The sequence below is a fragment of the Lissotriton vulgaris genome, chromosome 1_1 (genome assembly GCF_964263255.1).
Source record: "Lissotriton vulgaris chromosome 1_1, aLisVul1.2, whole genome shotgun sequence".
Classification (NCBI taxonomy): Eukaryota; Metazoa; Chordata; class Amphibia; order Caudata; family Salamandridae; genus Lissotriton; species Lissotriton vulgaris.
The window spans coordinates 237,792,995-237,816,553 of NC_141685.1; the positions used below are offsets into that span (position 1 = coordinate 237,792,995).

General features: G+C 46.6%; 1 non-coding gene and 1 pseudogene across 1 annotated transcript; one reads left to right on the top strand and one right to left on the bottom strand.

Annotated features, from left to right (window-relative positions):
• Positions 1-2,438: 2,438 nt before the first annotated feature.
• On the top strand, positions 2,439-16,684 carry LOC147745280 (endogenous retrovirus group PABLB member 1 Env polyprotein-like; annotated as a pseudogene).
• Positions 5,727-5,798, bottom strand: TRNAE-CUC (transfer RNA glutamic acid (anticodon CUC)). Its single transcript has one exon. It is a non-coding gene; the product is annotated as a tRNA-Glu (tRNA).
• Positions 16,685-23,559: the final 6,875 nt, after the last annotated feature.

Consider the following 23,559-nt stretch of genomic DNA (forward strand, 5'->3'; position numbering starts at 1 on the left):
AAGTTTGAGCTTTTGTTGGTCTCACCTCATATTGTAGACAGTCGATCCTGCAATTTGCACTCATTTCTAAACCATTAGTGCAGCTGACAACACTCGAAGCTGGCGCTACTCCCCAATGACCCTGGACAGATGAACACACGCAAGCTTTTCAGTCTCTTAAAAAGGCTATGTGTCAATCCCCAGTGTTAGCAACACCTGATTACACCAAAGATTTTAACTTGTTTGTAACAGAAAACTCAGGTACAGCGCTATCAGTCCTGACCCAACTTCATGGAGACAGATATAGACCATGTGGTTATTTTTCAAGTACATTAGATCCAGTAGCACAAGCATTACCTGCATGTCTAAAATCAGTAGCAGCTACTGCACAAGCTATTAGACAAAGTGATGCTATTGTATTGGGACATCTGATAGTCCAGGTCCCACAGGCTGTAGAACTTCTGCTAAACAGAACGCAAACACAGCATCTGACAATAGCCAGAATCACCGGATATGAGATGACGCTTTTTCAGCCACATATTGAGATTAGACGATGCAACATTTTAAACCCAGCAAGACTGTTGCCACTGACCTCTCCTACTGAACAACTTCACAATTGTATTGACATAATTGATTTAGTGACCAAACCCAGACCAGATTTACAAGATACGCCCCTTTCTGAGGCAGAAATGACACTTTTTGTTGATGGTTCTTGCATGAGACTCCCCACTGGAGAACTAGCAGCAGCCTATGCCGTCACAAATGGTACAAACACCTTGGAAGCACACAAGATAGAGATACTGTCGGCACAAGCAGCCGAACTCATAGCACTAACACAAGCATGTCACTTAGCAAAAGGAAAATCAGTTAACATTTACACTGATTCACAGTACGCTTTCGGGGTTGTACACAACTTCGGCACATTGTGGAAAGAGAGAGGATTCCTCACATCACATGGGTCTAAAATACAGCATGCTACACTCATCACTGCCCTCTTAGAGGCCAGTCAGTTTCCAGCGAAAGTTGCAGTATTAAAGTGTAAAGCACACACAAAAGGAACCGATGAAATATCAAAAGGAAATTATTCCGCAGACAGTGCAGCCAAATTAGCAGCAAACACAGAATTGAATATACTACACCGCCAATACGCAATACGAGACCCCTTTTCTGACATCCAGGATGCCCAAAGTCACACCACACCACAGGAACTGCTAGAATGGAAGGAAAAAGGAGGGGTCCTTACAGATCAGGGTTGGATGACACATGAAAGAGCAGTATGGTTTATGCCGGATGCTATGGTACAGGTTATAATAAACACCATACATGGACCTGCGCATCTGGGAGAAAAAGCAATGTTAGACAGCATACAGAACATATGGCACAACAAACATTTGAGAGCTGCAGCCAAACAAAAAGTCAAAACGTGCATGATTTGTAATCAGTTCAACCCAGGTAAAGGCACAAAGGTGGAGCAGGGTGGATTCCAACCCCCTGACCATCCATTTGAAGTTCTCCAAATGGACTATATCCAGATGGAGAGATGTAGAGGTCACAAGTATGTGCTAGTTGTAGTATGTGCTCTGACCAGATGGACAGAAGCCTATCCCGTCCCAGATTACACTGCAACGACAACTGCTAAGCAACTAGTAAGAGAATATTTCCCGAGATATGGGATACCCCGCGTCATCTACTCTGACAACGGCCAGCCCTTCTCCTCTGAACTCATGAAGCAAGTGTCTCTTCTGTTAGGGTACACTTGGAAATGTCACTGTGTAAGACATCCTCAAGCAGCAGGTCTAGTAGAGAGACACAACCAGACTTTGAAGACAAAATTGGCCAAGATATGTACAGACAAAGGCGTGGACTGGATGGTAGCCTTACCGGTTGCACTTTTCTACATGCGTATGGTAGCACATTCCAGAACTGGTCTATATCCGTATGAGGTGGTCTTTGGCAGACCACTAAATATGTGGGGTACGCCAATGCCTAAAAGAATTACTGATGTAGACAGCAGAATATTGACTGATTACCTGGCTTCCTTGATGTCTGCACTCCAATCTTGTCATTCACAGGTCGCTGCAGCCTTCCCTGACAAAACCGCCCCTGGAGAACACACCATCCGACCCGGCGACTAGGTGATGATAAGAAACTTCGACAGGACCAGTCCTCTTCAGCCCAGGTGGAAGACTCCGAAGCTCGCGCTCCTAACCACGCGGACGGCGGTGAAGGTCGAAGGCAGGAAGGGCTGGCTACACGCGAGCCACTGCCGGAAATATTTTGGACAAAGAGACACTGTTGCCGGTGACGCTGCCAACCCGAGTGACATTGTAACAGAACAATCTTTTGTCGCCTTGGAACTGACCCCACAACAAGAATATAAATCAAAGTTGAGGTCTGCCATCTGGACTCTGGCTAATTAAGTCCACTGGGCGCAGGTCCAGTGGTTAAGCGGTTGGAGCATGGGGATGGATTTAAACACCATGACTATGTGGGAAAAAGATAGAATGAAACACAGAAACAAGAACTTTAAGAACTTGCGTAGTGGTTCTATCATATGTTTAATGCTATTGTTTTTCTTCATAACCATTATGACGTGTCTTGGTTGGATCCTCCACACTGTTTTTCCTCCAACACCACACACCTCTCATGCACCCAACAGCACTCAGGAACACACATATCATGACCTACCCCCTCATGAACAAGCCCATAGACTAGCCTGGCAAAACAATACCTTTATACAGATGTTACACTACACTCATCAGGCCAGCAATAGCACAAATTGCTGGATATGTGGCCGCCTCCCACCTCATCAGAAAAAGGGAGGGATGCCTCTTTTCCCCTTTCCATTTTCCTATATTGGGACTTGTGAAGCCTGGTTCGCCCTAATAACAGCTGACGATACTAACCCCACCTCCTGCCTGACGGAAATAATTCATGCAAGAATGGGTGGCCTTGGGGGGACTTAAACAAGGTACTTAATGCTGCCTGTTACCCAAATAAGGATGGAAATCCTCAGGCGACAGGTACAGTCCTAGAAAGTGAAGAATACAAGCAAGGGAACATGACCATGTCCTACAAGATGTTAAATACCAAACCTAAAAAGAATGCTGGTCCCCCTTCCATCTCAGTCTCACCAGTAAAAGGACACCTGTGCATCCAGAAAAATGGCTCTGTTCCATTAGGGCACAGTGACTGTCATACCACTATAAGTTTTGAAGACAGAGGAAAGTCCTCATTTCTAGCATCTCGCCATACTTATTTCGTCTCTGGCCAAACGGCCTATGTGCAGCTGCCCTTGAACTGGGGGGAACTTGCTATATAGCATTCCTGTTACCCCCTGTCTTTGTGGCCCCATCCACTTACCACCGAGACATCCTGGTGCCCCATGTCAGACATAAAAGAACGATCAATACCTCCTTGGTTGACCAAACAGAAACCTCATGGGAACAGTATACAGATTTTAACAAAGGGTTCTTCTTCTGTGTTGGCCCTGTACAGAACAGCAAGCTTATACGCAGGTTGACAAGGACCTTAGAGGCTGTTGTAAACCAGACGGCGTCTGCCCTGAGGAGCTTAACCCAGGAGCAGTCCACCATACGATTGGTTACTCTCCAAAATCGCCTTGTCCTTGACATCATCCTGGCTGACAGAGGCGGAGCCTGTAAAATTATAGGCTCTAGCTGCTGTATATTTATTCCTGATAATTCCCCATCTGTATACACGGCCATAACAAAATTACACAAGATAGCCGTAAGTTTACATCAAGAACCTGGCACTTGGACGTGGTCTGATTGGTTCTGGAAGATAATATCGTCCTGGGGATGGCAACTGCTGTCAGCAGCAGGAATAATATTCCTGTTAATAACTGGATGCTGCCTTTGCATCCAATGTGGTCCTGCCCTGTGCGGCCTATGCGCTGCAAACTGCATTCCTAAACCACTTGTCCAGCAGAGAGAAAGGGAAAGAATTATGCTACAAGAATGTATAGATGATCTCATGCAAATTGAGATATAATGTAGGTACACTCTGGGGCAAGGAGGGAATGTGGAAATAAAATTGACAATTGTGCCCCATCATTTCCCTGTTTCTGCCTGACAGCCATTTTTTATTCAGACAAGCACCCATTTTGTGTGACATCCATTTTGTCTTCAGACCCACAAGCAAGACACCCTGCCTCTGGCACCCCCGTTCATTGACCACACATTTCTGTGGTTCTGCCAATTCTGGGAACCAGCAGCAGATAGTTCCTGTTTTCTTACTTGTAAGACACCCTGCACCTGGCATCTTAGTTCATTGAACACCCCTTCCTGTGCTTCAGCCAATTCCCAGAACCAGCAGACAGTTCCTGTCTTAAGAAATAGTTCCTATCCTTGACTGCAAGCCAGAGAGCAGGTGGTCTCTGTTTTACACAAGATAGTTCCTCTTTTTGACTCTTGTGGTTCAGCCAATTCCCTGAACCAGCAAGATAGTTCCTGTTTTACACAAGATGGTTCCTGTTCTTGACTCTAAGCCAGAGATAAACCCCCGAATGAGTAAGGGCCTTCAACTGAAAGAGAACACATTTCCACACATCACATGCCCTCTCACGAGACACAAGACATGCCTCTACCTTGACACATCTGTTGGAAATTACTGCTTGTCACTTCCCTTTTTCTTGTCACTTCTCTTTTCTTCTTTTGCCTATTGACTGAAAACTGTATAAATATTCTGATGTGTGAATAAAGCTTCAGACCACTCCTGTACCCGCTTGGTGCTGGAGCTCTCCCCTTAACTCGAGTTACTGGACCCTTTTTTTTGTACTGGAGCACCACGGACTCCTCTCCTTGCTTTGACTGAAATTATGATTATTAAGTATAGAAATTCTGAGATGAGGTAATATTGAATTAATTTACCACAGGTGTGTGAAGCTACCGATGGGACGGTGCAAGGTCACGGAGGATCCCTGAGAGTGATCCAAATTGGTGCTCACTGGTTCTTGAGAAGAAAGATTTGGGAGTTAGCCCATGTGAGGCATGTTGACGGGCCAACATGAAGGAAAGGATTCAGTCTGACTTTTGTTATCCCAGAGTTGACATGGAGGTGGGAGGTGCTGTGAGAGTGTCTGGAGTGCTGCAACAGTGGCAGGGCGTGGAATCTAAGAGTTCCTCCCGTGTGTGTGCAGCAACATTTAGATCAATTATCAGGTCTTAATCAGGACAGAATGACCATTTAACTCAAGTGATTTGATTTTTCTCTCAATAAAACTCAATAGGCCATGGATGCATTCAAGAAGCACTGGTAGGGGGGGGCACTCCGAGGAAAGTGCAGAGGCTGCCTTATGAGCGTAAAAGACAGAGAGATGTGGAAGAGCCTAGTTTGTGAATGAATCTCTTAAAAATAAAAGCACCCTTTGAAAAACCCCAAACTTCCCATAAAGTGTCGGTTTAGGCTTGTGGGTTAACAAAAATCAATACATGCATATATATTTGATGTATACTTGTTTCTGTAGTTAGGGCATTTCTTTTTTTGTTTTCACATTTTAGAAATTGTTGAAGTGGGGGTCTACAGCTTCCATTAATGATTTGGGTGGAGGTGGGGGAGGGTCTACGTTAGTCAAAAGATTAATTACTATGTGATTAACATGTTTAATATGACACCATTCGCCAATAGGAAAAAATAATTCGTGTAATTGAATGCATAAAATTCATTTAAAAACATAAAAGGCACAACGAGCCCTACATCAAGAAAGCATTCAGCAAAATACAACCTTCCCTGACCGGGAATCGAACCCGGGCCGCGGCGGTGAGAGCGCCGAATCCTAACCACTAGACCACCAGGGAGCGTGCTCAATATCACTGTGTCTGCCTCAAAGACTGCAATAAAGGGATGCGTGGTCCCTGGACTCATGTTATCAATTCTGCATTGAGGTGTTACTTCTATTTGCCTCCACCCTACCGATGATTTTACAGCAAAGTACCACCGAACAGTAAAACAACTACTATTCGTCAGACTGCGCAGTGATGAGAACAAGGACAGAAACAAAGACAGACTACGAAACCAGCGGTGAGGCTCCAGAGAAAAGTCGAATGAGCGGAAACACGTGTAACACCGTGTGAGCGCTACAAAGAATAACGTTTGCATTTGCACACAGAACACTATTCAGTAGTTACTATGGACACACGAAGCGCAGACAATAATGGAAGGAGACTCCCGTCTGTTTCAGTCAATGTTCAAGAGGCTGAGGGATGCTCGGTCTGCAGCAGGGCACGAGTCGGGGTACCACGCGGGTGGACGGCATCCCCCCACTTATTTCCGAGGGTTGTTCAGGGTGGACGCCGTCCACCCTGCTAAATAAAAACCACGTCCACCATTAAAAAACGGGAGCGCGGCGCGCACAAAGTAAATAAAGCATTCCCGCATTTGTCCGTAATTTTAAACGGGCACAGCTTGCCCCCACCTCCCTTCTTGACTCCCATGCTGTATAGAAGCTCAGACCCCCAGCACTGTAGAGGCACAGCGGGATGGCTACCCTCACACCTCCAGCCCTTGATGAGCTGTTAAAAGGTGCTCGAAGGTGACAGAGGGAGGGCGGCAGCTTCGGAGCAGCAACATCTATTCACATGCAAACAGCCCTGAATGCGTCTTGTATCTGCTATTTAGAGGGGGGCTCACACATTCCATTTCCACCCAGGGCCCCAAACATCCGAGACTCGGCCAGATTACACCCCGGATTACACCCAGGCACCACGTGGTTCTCTTCACATAGCTTAATTACTGTCACTAAATTGTAAGCAAACCTCGGTTCTTCAAACATGCAGGCTATAATGTAAGAAAATAAAGAAATGGCACAATCGCACCCACACTGAATAACAAAGTATGGAGGACAATCAGTTCAATCAGTTCAATCAGTTCAATCAGTTCTCTCGGAGTATCTCCTGTAAGTACAGTACATCATAGTGGGGGATGGCATTTTGAACAGAGAGCCTGTTTTCTCGTTGTCTTGTGCAGGAGAGGAGCCCAATATGATACTAGAATACTGCATGCCCACCCCTGTGCTCCCTCTCCTGTGATGGTTCCTGCCCTCCCCTCAGTGATGGCACCTGTCCCCCCATGTTGTGGCTCCAGTCCACCCCCACCTGTGATGGCTCCTTCCCCCCCCCCCCCGTGGTGGATCCTGTCTCCGCCCTGGGTGGCTTCTATCCCAGTCCTGGAACGGCCCCTGCAGCGAGGGTGAAGTTCTTGATGGGCCTCTTCTCAAAAGGGCTCAGCTCAAAATTAATATGGAAAGGTGGGCGTGTAAGTAAGTGAAGGGATGGGTGAATGGCTGGATGAATTAGTGAAAGGGTGAATGGATGAATGAAAGATTGAATAAATGGATAATGAGAGAGGATAGATGGATTGATGAGTGAGGGGAAGGATGGAGAGAAAATGTAAATAGCTGGATGTATGGGTGGAAGGGTAGCTGGATGATTGATGAGGGGAAAGATGGATGAGGGGAAGGATGAGGGACGGAGGGAAAGGATGGATGGATGAGGGGAAGGATAAATGGATGAGGGGAAGGATGGATGGATGGATGGAGGGGAAGGATGGATGGATGAAGGGCAGGATAAATGGATGGGATGGATGGGTGAGGGGAAGGATGGATGAAAGGAAGGATGGATGAGGGGAAGGATGAAGAATGGATGGATGAGGGGCAGGATGGATGGATGGGTGAGGGGAAGGATGATAGATGAGGAGAAGGATGGATGATGGAGGGGAAGGATGGATGGATGAAGGGCAGGATAAATGGATGGGATGGATGGATGGGTGAGGGGAAGGATGGATGAAAGGAAGGATGGATGACAGGAAAGGATGGATGATGAGGGGAAGGGTGGATGGATGGATGATGAGGGGATGGATGGATGGATGATGAGGGAATGGATGGATGATGAGGGGGTGGGTGAAAGGATGGATGATGAGGGGAAGGATGGATGGATGATGAGGGGAAGGATGGATGGATGATGAGGGGAAGGATGGATGGATGGATGATGAGGGGAAAGGATGGATGGGTGATGAGGGAAAAGGATGGATGGATGATGAGGGGAAGGATGGATGGATGATGAGGGGAAGGACAGATGGATGGATGGATAGATGATGAGGGAAAAGGATGGATGGATGATGAGGGGAAGGATGGATGGATGATGAGGGAAAAGGATGGATGGATGATGAGGGAAAAGGATGGACGGATGATGAGGGGAAGGATGGATGGATGATGAGGGGATGGATGGATGGATGGATGATGAAGGGAAGGACAGATGGATGGATGGATGGATGATGCGTGGGTGAAAGGATGGATGGATGGAGAGTGGGTGAAGGGATGGATGGGTGGGTGAAAGGATGGATGGATGGAGAGTGGGTGAAGGGATGGATGGATGGATGGATAAGTCGGTGAAAGGATGGATGGATGGATGATGAGTGGTGGGTGAAAGGATGGATGGATGGATGATGAGTGGGTGGGTGATAGGATGGATGGATGAGTGGGTGGGTGGATGGTGGATGGGTGAAAGGATGGATCAGTGGATTGGACGGTGGGTGGGTGAAAGGATGGATGAGTGGGTGCATGGATGGTGGGTGGATGATGGGGGGTAGGTGGATGAGTGAAATGATGGATGGATTGATGGATTGATAAGTGCAAGGGTGAATGAATAGACATATGAGTGAAAGGGTGGGTGTAAGGATGGATGAGTGAGTGAAAGGGAGGGTAAATGGAAAAAAGGATGAATAGATGTGTGAAGGAGTGAAATGATAGATGGATGAGTGATAGGGGCAATGGATGGATTCATGAGTGGATGAGTAGATGGATGGATGGGTGGGTGGATGGATGGATGGAAGGAAGGCTAAGTGAAAGGGTCGATGGAGAGAGAAAGGGAGGATGGATGGATGACTAAAAGAGTGGATGGGTGGAAGGATTAGTAAGTGAAAGGATGGCTGGATTGGTGAAAGGGTAAATGGCTGCATATATGAGTGAATGGATGGATGGGATGAAGAGTGGATGGATAAGTGTACAGATGGATAGGGTGAAAGGGTGGATAGATGGATGGATAATGGAGATGAGTGAAAGGATGGATGAGGGGATGGATGAAGGGATGGATGAGTGAAATGATACATGGGAGGATACATGATGGATAGGTTTGCAAATGGTTGAATACTTTTGGAAATGGCTGGGCTTACTTATATACTATTGCGCGACCTCTGATGTGTCTGTAAAACGTACCTATTGTCCTGAAGTTTTGTCCTAAATTTTGACCTCCTGTCCTGAATTTGTGTCCTGAATTTTGACCCTTTGTCCTGAATTTTTACACTCACCGTCCTGAATTTGCACCAATGCCAGTTGGTCACCCTAATTCTTTGTGCGGTAGAACCGAGGCTCTTTAACACAGCAGCATGAGAGTGATGAGAGAGAAACCTGGCAGAGTGCTGCCAAAGAGCTCTCCCACTCAGAATATTTCATTATTCAAGTGATCGTGAACAATTAAGGGTAAACTGAGATGTGAAAAACTAAAATAAACAATAAGAGGTGTACAGAGTTCCCCCGGGAGAGCTCTAGAAATTTAGCTCAACCAGTAATTCTCTCCCACTAAATCTAGACAAGGGGTGAAGTGAGGGTCTCAAGTGTGCGGTGTAGACCCATATTCCAGAATGAAAAGGTACCTCACACAGGCTACCGACAGGACTACAGCTGTAGCCCCAGTCGACAGTCGTCCAGCCTCATCATCGGTACCCTGCTCCTTCGGCAGGCTGGCGGTGCAATGCCCGTCGGGCAGCGATGAAAGCTGCACTTTTGATGGAGATCTTTTATTCTGGGCCAGCGGGTGTGTGCGTGTGAGGGGCCTAAGGGAGTGTAATCGTGAGCGTGGTAGTGAAGTTAAAAGAAGTCGGGGAAGTCCTGTTGGTGAATGTTTTAATAGTCAGGCTTCCTGCTTCAGTAAAAAGATAAAGGGGTACTAAGGGGTGGTAAGTAATGGAACCAACCCTTATTCGACCCTTAACGTGCAAGAAATGGTCAACATGTTTCACGCCCTAAGGGCGATTCATCAGGACCTGGGTGCTCATAAATTACTCGGGTCCTGTAAATTTTGCAGGACACCAATATACGACCTGAGGTAGTGTCGTATCGTAATGGTTCCACAGAGGGGACCTTCTGGAACTGAAAAAGAAAAGAGAGACAACAATATAGACACAGATAATGGCTCTTTTGCTTTAACTTGTTGGTGACATTTTATCTGTGTTTGTGTGCATGCTATCCAAAACATGCGTGACCAGTGGATGGCTTTGCCTAGATATTGACAGCATCAAGTGTTATCGTGTAAGAGAGAGAGAGAGTCAAAATGCATTTAAATCTGGTGAGTGCGTGGAAGGTGCTCGCACTAGATAGTGGTAGCGTACAGGTTTGCATTGAACCATGTCGCAAAGTAAACACTGCCGCCTACATCATGCAATCGGTCATCATGTGGCCAGGCGCGTGTTCAATCACACACCTTGAGGAGATACGGTGGCGTGTGACATTGGTCAGCCAACCGTGAGAGGTTCGAATCTTTATGCTTAGATGAGAAAGCCACACAGTAAAAACCGAGAACGATTGTGGTTTGACACTCTGTGGGGAATAATTGAACTGTGCACCGATCGGCGCACTCACCCCTAATGTTTCCTCCTGGAAACCTCACGGGCCGTCCAAGTGGGGCCGGCAGCGAGATGAGGGAGCCCTGTAAGTGGAGAAAAAGAGCAGGCGCCCACAGGGGAATCAGACCGACATTAAAAACCGATCCGGGCTGCTGGGGACAGACCGGGAAGACGATACTCCGTCAGTACAACCAGCTGGTAAAATACCCGCCCAACACCTTACCTCTAACGTCGCTGCAGGCAGGCTGCTCTGCACCTACCCCTCCCACAGGAAACAACAGGTCTGGACAGCCGGCATGGTTGATCAGAACGTTTCCGGGTATAAATAAGGGAGGCAGCGCGCGCACATAGAGGGTGTGTCCGTCCAGTCGCTAAGCGACGGAAAACAAAGGTGAAAAGCGAGAAGGGGTCAGTGAATTGCGAATCGCAAATTGAGAATAACTTCCCATTCATTCATATGGGCCTCCTGGCCCATGGAAATGAATGGGAAAATATTCCTTAATTGCGATTCACAATTTGCTAATCGCAATTAAGGAATATTAAAAAATCGCAAAAAAATGCAATTTTCTACATACATACCATTTTGCAATTCTCAAATAGCGAATCTCAAAAAATCGCAATTTGAGAATCGCAAACATGGATGTTGATACATCTGCCCCTTAGAGACTGAGACTCAGGTGCTGGAAGTGAGTTAAGAGAGTGTGAAAGACACAGGCACTGGAAGTGAACTAAGAAAGTGTGAGACAGACAGGCACAGAAAAGACACACAAAGGTAAAGAAATGAAGCTACAGCTGCAGGGAGAAGAGTGCTGGAGGGACGTGTAATAAAGGTATCTACATATGATGCACATGCACTGGTCTCACGTCATACATGTGCCTACTTCATTCCTTGTAAGTCCCATTTGACCACCTGCAACTGGTTTCCACTAGATCCTGGTTGAGCACATGGGCACTAGGATATTGACCTAAATATATAAGCAACATTTTATGGTTCATATAACATTCCAAAAGACACATGTGACCAGGAGGTGGAGGAGGGTCCCACTTCTCCGGCACCCCTACGTGTCTATACCCCTCTTTGTCTCCGATGCAGCAGCATGAGGTCTGGAAAACAGCGACTCCCTTCCCTTCAACTGGCCCACGCGATGAAGAAGGACACTGTTTCTTTAATATGGCTGAGTTCCAGCCCGGACACGCCCCCTGGTCAGCTGGAGCTGCGGAAGTAAATATCGGCTCTCCCGAGGTCCCAGTGTGTTCATCACCCGGAGGAGACGAGGACATGTGGAGAGGAGGCGGAGGCGTTGGGAGTGGAGAAGGCAAGGACAGTGACAAGCGGGAGACAGAAGAGGATTCGGCAGAGGAGGCGAGGCAACCGAGTGGAGAGCCAGGAGGCCAACGACAAGGCGTTCCGCCCAGCCGCGCTTCAAGGGAAGCGTGGCTCAGCCAGGTACGTGATCGTATCGTGGGCTGGGCGGGTAGAAGAGGTTTTAAACCTCCTTAAATCACTTGGCGGAATTATCCCTGCACTTTCCCCCACCCCCTCATTTCACCACCGGCACAACATGGTTTTCTTGTGCACGTGTGACAGCCCTCACTCCCCTTCCCTTATCACGCTAGCAGAACCAGGGCGCTTGACTAAAGCGGGTCTATTCTTTTGTTGTTTTGTTTCCCGAGACCCGACAACCAAGACGGACGCGAGAGCGACTACATCTCCCAGAAGAACACAGGAGAGAGGAAAACCAGGCGTGGAACAGCGGAAGGAGAGAAGCTCACCAGCGCATCGGGACACCGAACCGCCCCTGCCCTATTATAGAAGTGTGAAGCAGCGAAGGCGATTGTTGAAATCAATAAAGCCGGTGTTACCCAAAACCCAAGTATTTGTGTTTTCATCCCTCCAGCCACAACACAATTCACAAGTCCTGCTATACAACAGGAATCACATATAATGTCTCCACTGCAGTTCATCAAATTCACTCACGCCAGCAAATGAGATTAGAAGAAACCACTTGTAACGGGTTAACTGGAATTACCTTTATGACCTTCTGGGGACAGCAGCGATTACAAATACACACACATTGTGTAGTCTCCAGCTCTGATTACAAATACACACACATTGTTTAGTCTCCAGCTCTGATTACAAATACACACACATTGTGTACTATCCAGCACCGATTACAAATACACACACATTGTGTAGTCTCTGGCACTGATTACAAATACACACACATTGTGTAGTCTCCAGCTCTGATTACAAATACACGCACATTCTGTAGTTTTCAGCTCTGATTATAAATACACACATTGTGAAGTCTCCAGCTCTGATTACAAATACACACACATTGTGTAGTATCCAGCACTGATTACAAATACACACACTATGTAGTCTCTGGCACTAATTACAAACACACACATTTTGTGTAGTCTCCAGCTCTCATTACAAATACATACACATTATGTGTTCTCCAGCACTACTTACAAATTCACACAAATTGTGTAGTCTTCAGCTCTGATTACAAACACACAAACATTGTGTAGTCTCTAGCACTACTTACAAATACACACACATTGTGTAGTCTCCCTCCAGCACTGATTACAAATACACACACATTGTGTAGTCTCCAGCACTACTTACAATTACACATACATTGTGTAGTCTCCAGCTCTGATTACAAATCCACACAAATTGTGTAGTCTCCAGCACTACTTACAAATACACACACATTGTGTAGTCTCCAGCACTACTTACAAATGCACACACATTGTGTAGTCTCCAGCTCTGATTACAGATACACACACATTGTGTAGTCTCCGGCACCGATTACAAATACACACACATTGTCTACTCCCTGACACTGATTACAAATACACACACATTGTGAAGACTTCAGGGCTGATTACAAATACACACACATTGAGTAGTCTCCAGCACTGATTACAAATACACACACATTTTGTAGTCTCCAACACCAATTACAAATACACGCACATTGTGTAGTCTCCGACACTGATTACAAATACACAACCATTTTGTAGTCTCCAACACCAATTACAAATACGCACACATTGTGTAGTCTCCAGCACCGATTACAAATACACACACATTGGGAAGACTTCAGCACTGATTAAAAATACACACATTGTGTAGTCTCCAGCACCGATTACAAATACACACACATTGTTTAGTCTCTGACACTGATTACAAATACACACACATTGTGTAGTCTCCAGCACTGATTACAAATACACACACATTGTGAAGACTTCAGAGCTGGTTACAAATACACACACATTGAGTAGTCTCCAGCACTGATTACAAATACACACACATTTTGTAGTCTCCAACACCAATTACAAATATACACACATTGTGTAGTCTCCGACACTGATTACAAATACACAACCATTTTGTAGTCTCCAACACCAATTACAAATACACATATATTGTGTAGTCTCCGACACTGATTACAAATACACAACCATTTTGTAGTCTCCAACACAAATTACAAATACACACACATTGTGTAGTCTCTGACACTGATTACAAATACACACACATTTTGTAGTTTCCAACACCAATTACAAATACACACACATTGTGTAGTCTCCGACACCAATTACAAATACACACACATTGTGTAGTCTCCAACACCAATTACAAATACACACATATTGTGTAGTCTCCGACACTGATTACAAATACACAACCATTTTGTAGTCTCCAACACAAATTACAAATACACACACATTGTGTAGTCTCTGACACTGATTACAAATACACACACATTGTGAAGACTTCAGCACTGATTACAAATACACACATTGTGTAGTCTCCAGCACCGATTACAAATACACACACATTGTTTAGTCTCCAGCACCGATTACAAACACACACACACATTGTGAAGTCCCTGACACTGATTACAAATACGCACACATTGTGAAGACTTCAGCACTGATTACAAATACACACACATTGAGTAGTCTCCAGCACTGATTACAAATACACACACATTGTGTAGTTTCCGACACTGATTACAAATACACACACATTGTGAAGACCAGCACTGATTACAAAGACACACACATTGTGTAGTCCCTGACACTGATTACAAATATACACACATTGTGAAGACCTCATCACTGATTACAAAAACACACACATTGTGTAGAGTTCAGCACTGATTACAAAGACACACTCATTGTGTAGTCTTCAGCACCGATTACAAATACACACACATTGTATAGTCTCCGACACTGATTACAAATTCACACACATTGTGTAGTCTCCGACACTGATTACAAATTCACACATTGTGAAGACTTCAGAACTGATTATAAATAAACACACATTGTGAAGACTTCAGCACTGATTACAAATACACACACATTGTGTAGTCTCCACCACTGATTACAAATACACACAAATTGTGTAATTTCCAGCACTGATTACAAATACACACATTATGTAGTCTCCAGCACGGATTACAAATATACACCCATTGTGTAGTCTCCAGCACTGATTACAAATACACACACATTGTGTAGTCTCCAGCACTGATTACAAATACACACACATTGTATAGACTTCAGCACTGATTACAAATACACACACAATGTGTAGTCTTCAGGATCAGCCCCAGTGGGTTGGTGGCCTTACAGAGCTGCAATTCAATGAGTTTAATAAATACTTTATTTTAGTTTAACCAAACTATAAAATACCTTGCTTATAAAAAAAATAACAGTTATGATAGTTAAAAAGAATGTATTAAAATTGATTCACCCGCCTCCTCCCATTGGTGGATTAAGAAGCACGTGACTTAGTGTCATAGACCTTGCATCGTCCTAGAGACACCAACATAGAGACATGTTTCCACGTTACAAAAAGTAATCCTCCTGGGTACATCACAAGAAGTTAATGCATGTGCATCTTTCTCAGATAGGATGTCCGGCAACACCTGTGCGACACATCTGGATTGACTGACTTTTACTCCTGCGCTCATTAGCACTGGTCGCTCAGTGGTGTCACTGTTACTGGCAAATGATCGACTTCTGTGTAATCACCGCTCCTGAGTTGACGCCATAGACCCATTACCAAGGGCTATTTCAATCTCCTCGGATTGCACCATCACCACTTCCAGGTCAATATTATTATTATTATTATTAAATTAAATCTATAAGGCGCACAGCCATCCGGAGGTTTCCCGGCACCTAGGCAAAATTGCAAACAGAAGACAGTATTTACTGGTTGAAAGCCAGGTCTTAAGGTCTTTGTGGAAGCTTTAGGGCTGACTTCATGGCGGAGTGAGGAGGCTAATGAATTCCACAACATAAGGGCCAGTTAGGAGAATGAGCGTCCACCCATGCGTGAGTGTTTAAATCTGAGAACTAGGAAATTGGCTTGGGATGAGGAGCGGAATGGGGGAGGGGGAAGATATGTCTGGGCTAGGGAACATAGGTAATGGGGTGCTGTGCCTAGTTTAATATTTGCATATAGCATAAAGCCTTAAATTTAGTCCGGTGCTCGATTCTGAGCCAGTGAAGGTCACACAGAGTAACTGTGATGGAAGATGTTTTAGGTACATGACAAAGTAGCCTAGCCATGGAGTTCTGTGCCACCTGCAGCTTGCGTACTAACTCCCTATTTGCTCCAAGACATAGGATGTTGCCATAACCCAGCCTTGAAATGATTAAGGCCTGGATAACTGTTCTTCGAGTATATTCAGGTAGCATCCATAATATCTTAAGGAGCCATTGAAAAATAGTGAAGCAGATAGATGTGGTCCGAACTAATTGCTGTTTCATAGTCAGCTGATCATCAATCGCTATCCCCAAATTATGTACAGTTTGCACCGGTTTAGGAAGTTCACCCATTTGTGGCGGCCAATGGTGCAGGCCTCAGAGATCTTTATCTTTCCCCATGACCAAGACCTCTGTCTTTCCCCCATTTAGCTTTAACAAGTTTGTATGCATCCAGTTGGCGATTTTATACAGCTCTACCTGTAAGGATGAAACCCTGGAGTTTTCATTGGCGGATAATGAAAAGAGAAGCTGGGTGTCATCCGCATAAGAGATGATCGACAACGCAGCCTCTTCTGCAATGGTTGATAATGGGCTGACGTAGAGATTAAATAACATGGGACTGAGAATCAAACCCTGTGGTACTCCATAAGGAGATGCATAGGTCTTGGAACAAGCAGATGGAAAGAAGAGCTGAAAAGTCCTATATGTAAGGAAGATTTTAATCCAATCCAGAGCTGAGCCAGCAATCCACAGGCCCTGGAGTGCTTTTAGAAGGGTGAGATGAAACACTGTGTCAAAGGCGGCACTCAGGTCTAATAGGATGAGGGCCACAGTTTCACCTTAATCAAGATGCTGGCTTATTGTTTCTGTAACTCCCAAAAGAGTAGACTCTGTAGAGTATCCGGCTCTAAAGTCTGATTGGGACCTGTGTAAGATGGTATTTGATTCCACAAACTGAGTAAGCTGTAGGTTCACATGTTTTTTCCAGGATCTTAGAAAAATCAGAGAGTAAGGAAATGGGCCGGAAGTTGGAAGGCTCAGTTAGTTTCTTCAAAAGAGAAAGAACCATTGTGTGTTTCCATTCTGCTGAGGCATTAAGTAACTCCATAACAATCTTTAGTGAGAGGGAGTTTACTTTGTGAAGGATATTGACTGGAAGTGGGTCATTTGGGAGCTTGATTTGAGACTGTTTAAAATAGTATTAAAAGACAGATGACCTAAAGTTCGCCAGTTTGTTATTTTCATTGTCGAAGCCGACTCCGGGGGCTCGACTGGGTTATTGCAGTCTAATGTGGGGGGTGAGTTCATTGTGTGCTGTTCCTTATTAATAGTTGCTGTCTCAAGTTCAGCATAGATCTTTTCTACTTTTTCGATGAAAAACCTCGCCACAACTTCACAGTGTGCTTCATCAAGTATCGGGGGTGTCGGATGACAGATCCCCAACTAATTTGAACAGGACCTTTGCATTATTATGAGCTGATGTAATAGTTTAGTCACATATTCAGCACCTGCTATTTTACATAGGGAGTTATGTTCTCTCTCAGCAGTTTTATAAAGATGCTTGGATTCTAAGGAATAGTCCCTTCTCCAGCATCTTTCCAAAGCCTTACATTTTGTTTTTTAAATTTTTAATTTTTCGGTGAACCATGGGGCAGGAGGGCGGTGATTATTCAGTTTCTTAAGTGACGTGGGGAGGCAGGTGTTCACAGATGCCGTAATCCAAGTGTGGATGACAGCTGCTTCCGAGATCTGTATGGAGGAAAAATCAGGAATGTTGTTCACAAGATGTTGATTTAGGGAATCAATATCTAGTTTCTTCCAATTTCTACTCCTGACTTTGGGTAAGGAGATGGCCGGGCTGTTAGGCCATGAATCAAGCACCAACTTAAAATTTACCAAAAAATGGTCAGACCAAAGTAAGGGCAGAGCTTTTTGGCGTGAAATATTAGGTAGGTGTGAAAATATGGGGTCTAGCAAGTGGCCCCCTCTGTGCGTAGGACCCGAATTGCAGAGTTGTATGTTGATGGTTTCTAGATCGATGACCAAACTAGAGCCAATCTTGCAAGTAGGATCGTCAAAGTGAATATTAAGGTCACCCACAATGGTAAAGTTGGCTGCATTAAGCAAGAAAGAGGTAATAATGTCTGGAAAGCTTGGCACCCATGGCCCTGCTGCACCAGGGGGGGAAATACCAGGAAGTCTCACAGCATGAACTGATGAGTAAGGAGGAGTCTAAAAAAGCCAGCTTCACAGCCTCCACAAGATTGTGTCCCCCATTTACACAAATAATCTTTTAAAAAAATAATTGCGATACCGCCACTGATTTTATCTCCTCGGCCTTTCCTAACAATTGTATAAGTTGGCAGCAAGGCAGCAGCAATGTTGGAGCCGGAGCTTTCGTGTAACCAAGTTTCCATAAGGAAAATTGCGTCTGGTTGTGGTTGAGAGTTGTGGAGAAGATCAAAGATGTCCTCCTTATGTTTAGCGAAGGATCTACAATTTAGATTAAGAAATGTGAACTCTTTAGATTGGGTTTTGATAGTACTTCCCTCAACTGAAGACTGTTTCATGGAATTCAGCAGGGAGCAGTACTCTGCGACTGTGGTTTCTTTTTTTTTTCTTTCCATTTTTGAAAACCTTTATTTTCAAGTCAGTGCACACAGCTATTTAGCCATACATCCCGGAGGCTAGGCAGCATATCAACGACCAGAAGGCTAGTGTACAAGAAGCAAGTTACCAACGCGTATCAAGGTTTTAATTTTCTGTTTTTGTAGAAATTAACGAAGACAAGAAAAAGAAAGCACCGAAACTAGTGCTAAGAAGCAAGGCAATTTAAAACATTTGTGCCACAGAGCCCGAACATGGGAAGGGCTAGGCCAAATAACCTAAAGGACAGTCAAAACAGTACCCATTTGTAAGACCATAGAGGGGGGGATACAGGATAGATATGCAAATAGAACGTGTGTTGGAGTCATAGACTACGGGGTCAGTCGTTCTTCCAGGGGGGCGGCGTCAGGTGGTATGCAAATGTCACCCCTATACTCGTTCCAGGCCCCCCATATCTTTTGCCACTTTTTGGGTTTACCCCATGCCACATAGACAGTCTTCTCTCGGAACATACACCAATCCATGTTGGCCTTCCATTGTACCACCTTTGGGGCTGTAGCAGCACCCCACATCTGTGCAATATCTCGTTTCGCAACCATGTTTCCCACGGTGACCCATTGGGTTTGTGCAGTGTTATAATCAGTGGGGCCCCAGACATTCAGGAGGCAGCGTCGGGCCTCCGCCTGAACATCCACCCAGGTCACTTCACTCATAATCATGTGTATCCGCCTCCAGTAGGAGGCTACTGCACTACACTCCCAGATAATGTGCATAAAGGTGGCTAGAGCACCACAGCCACGCCTACAGAGGCCGTCCACTGAATGACCCATGTGTATCAATCTGGGACCCGTCATATAAGCCCTATGAAGAATTTTTAATTGAACCAACCGCAGCCTGGCCAGAATAGCCACTTCCTTGGGGGAGGACACTGCACATTGCCAGTCTTCATCGTCTAGCTCTATCCCATCTCGCACCCACTGGTCTTTCACCCCAAGGAGGAGGTCAGTATGGACATTAATACGTTTTTTATAAATTAGGGAAATGGCGCTGTCCGGCATGTGGCCGTCCAGCACCCTATCCTCCAAAGGGGAATGCTCAGGGATTCTCTCGCCCTCTGGCATAGCTGCCAGAAGGGCATGACGCAGCTGGGCGTATCGGAAATATTCCGTTCCACCCAGCTGGAACTCTGTCCGTAGGAGAGTAAAGGATTTTATCTCCCCTCTCGCGATCATGTCTTCCACCTTGGATAGGCCTATCATGTCCCACTTGTCGAATCCCTTAGTATGCCATAATTTGCCCAGTATTTCAGAATCAAAAAGAGGGGTTGCCATCGTGAGCCTATCCTTCCATCCCTGCGACTTTGTGATCGCCCGCCATATGTGTACAGCTGTCTTCGTTGGCCCCGACATTCGACCATCCAGAGATCTCGAGTATAACGCCCTATGGTACTTCCCGTCGTCCAGGAGCCACAGATCCATGGCATAACCTGGGCTTACAGCTGGACCGTAGAGGCCGTGATTAAGGGCCGCCAACTGGGAGGCCCAATAGTATCTCCGGATGTCAGGCAATGCTATACCCCCGTCATACCACGGGAGCGTAAGCTTCGTAATAGCTATGCGTGGTCTGCCATCCCAGAGAAGGGCCCGTTGCAAGCCCTCGACCTCCCTAAAGTAACTAGCTGGGACCGGATCTTGGGTATTTTGTAGGGCATATAGGAACCTAGGCAGGGACATCATTTCAAACAGTGCCGCACGCCCAGGCAGGGAAAGCGGGAGTTTGCGCCAGCCCTCTACGTCACGTCGGAGACGGACGAGGGGGGGAAGCAGGTTATTCATGTAGCGTACTTTGGGATCCGTTGAGATATAGATCCCCAAGTATTTAAAACCCTGCCGCGCGACCTGTATGCCGCAGTCCCTTGGAAGTCGAGGCGTCCCCCCTCTCAGCACATACAGGTGCGACTTCGACCAGTTGATAACCAGGCCAGAGTGCCGGCCAAAGAGACGGAGCACATCACACACCACAATGAGCGACTTACAAGGAGAGGTGAGATATAGCAAGATGTCATCAGCGTATAGCGACACCCGGTCCTCGAATCCAGGGGACCAACGTATGCCGTTTATATCCGGGTGGTGTCGCAGCCATGCAGTAACGGTTCAAGTGCCAATGCAAACAACAGGGCCGACAGGGGGCAACCCTGCCTAGTGCCCCTGCGGAGAGCAAAGGACGCAGACACACGACCATTAACCGTTACATTGGCCAGCGGGCTAGCATACAGAAGTTTGACCCACCCTATGAATACCGAACCAAATCCGAACTTCGCCAACACTGCCCACAGGTAGTTCCATTCGAGGGAGTCGAACGCCATCGTAGCATCCAGTGACGCCAGGACGGCTGGCTCCCTGAGCGTGTGGGCCCTGGCGAGGGCCCCATGCAGTCTCCGAAGGTTGAGGGCAGTGTTGCGGTGTGGAATAAAGCCCGACTGGTCCGGGTGCACCAAGTCGCCAATCGCGCCAATCAGACGGTTGGCCAGCAATTTAGCAAGAATCTTGGGTTCAGCATTCAACAGAGAAATGGGACGATACGATCGACACAGGTCTCTGGGTTTCCCTTCCTTATGAATGACCACAATGGTGGCCAGTCTCTGGTCAAGGGAAGCATGCCCGTCTCCCGCGCCTCCAGGAACATGTTCCGCAGGGGCGGGGAGATGACATCAGGTTTAATCTTATAAAGTTCCACGGGTATACCATTGGGGCCGGGCGCCTTGCTGGACCTAAGGGAGCGAATGGCGAGAGCTATCTCGTCAGCGGTAATATCCCTATCCAAGTCGTCCCGGTCCGCTTCCGACAGGCACGGGAGTTCCGCCTCTGCCAAAAGCTCCCCGGAATCGGCCTCGGACTGGTCAGAGACCGAGGTGTAAATGGCCTCAAAATAGTCCGTGAACGTCGCGACTATGGCACTCGGATCGGTGACAGTCAAGCCGTCCTCCCCCAACACTTCTGGGACCACCCGGCTGGCTCTTTCTTTTTTATCCAGCCAAGCGAGGAGCTTGCCCGCCTTATCTCCGACATCATAGATCCTACCCTGTTGCTCTCTACCCATGACCTTGGCAGCGTCAGTGACAGTAGCCCGATATTCTGACTGTTTAAGTGAGAGAACATGGAGCAGGTCCGGTGTCGGGTCGACTTCCAGTTGGGAGTCCAGATATTTAATCTCAGATTCGATACGCATCACATCCGCATCTCTGCGTCTCCGAACATCAGCAATAAGAGAGAACGCCTCTCCCCTCAAGACCGTCTTACATGCCTCCCATAGGGTGACAGCCGATGTAACCGACCCTGAGTTTTCGGAAAAATAGAGCTCAATAGCCTTGGCCATGAGTCCACGAGTCTTGGGGTTGCGGAAGTACCATGGGTTAACCGATACCACCCTCTCGGTCACCACAATGTCGAAGTCAAAGGACACCCAGACCAGGGAATGGTCTGAGATGCCCCTAGCCAGCAATCGGGCCTCAGAAACTGCTGGCGCGTGGGCCGCTAGAGCCAGAACATAGTCGATTCTGGAGAGGCTTCCATGTGCCCCTGAGTGGAATGAGTATTGACTCTGGGTAGGATGCATGAGCCGCCAGCAGTCAATAAGTCCCATAGTGTCCAGGAAGTCGGGTAGCCAGGATTGCGAACTTCGGAGATCTCTGGGTGGATGCCTGTCTAGGGTCCCCGAGCAAACTGAATTGAAATCGCCCCCTATAATAAGCATACCCTCGGGTAGACCCAAAATGGCGCCCCCAGACTGTGGTTTCTTATGTAAAGAAGTGTAGGTGAAGTTACAGCAAGGGCAAGGTAAGATGGGGCAGTCGGGTTAGAGGGAAATGCAGTCAGCTTCAGGTCTCTTTCGTAAACCATATAGAAGACTGGGGGAATATTTCTCTACCACTTTTTAAAAAAATGGGGCATGGGTCGGACGCGGATGGGTTCAGACGGCCTTGCCTTTGGCGATACCTTTGGCGCGCCGCCATCGCGCCCGCTTCGCGAAGTGAGAGGCATGCAATTTAAAGCCTCTAAGTCAGCTGTCAGCTGACGTTAGTGCTCCGCCTCCGCCCATCTCCTCTCAAAAGATGGCAGACCACTTCTCTCTCCACATCGATCGATGTAGCTCCTTTTCTCAGGAGACCGCAGTCTTCCTTGGGTTGTGTTGTTACCATTTCATGGTGGACCACATAGACCAATATTCAGGGTGTCCTTGGATCCTCTTTGGTTGCACCTTTACCACCACTGGCTGGTCGCCAGAGACCATGCACTGAGGTGGCTTTTCAATCTCCATGGATTGCACCATCACCACTTCCAGGTGCACTCCATCTCTCTCCGGGGACACTGCGAGTGCACAGTCCTTCTCCGAGGACACTACAGACTTCCTTGAGTTGTGTCGTTACCATTTCACAACGGACCACACTTATCATTATTCAGGGTCTGTGGATCTTCTGGGGTTGCATCTTCAACACATCTAGGTGGGCCCCACATACCATGCATTGAGGTCTCTGGGGCGCTCCTTGAGTTGCCTCTGTCCAGACTGGCACAGTGGGAGAAAAACAACTAATTGGAATGCTACCCCAAGTGAATGTCAGTGGTTTACACTACATTCAAGCATTCATCTCATCACCTTTTATGTCTTTCCTATTATTGCACATTTACCAGCTCTGGTTTGACCTCAGGTTCCTGTCATTCTTCTGGGCTTGTCCCCTCACCAAAAATGGGTTGATCATGTGGACCTTTTACTGTGGTGTCTGCCATTCTCCTTGGCATGCGCCTTCACCACTTCTAG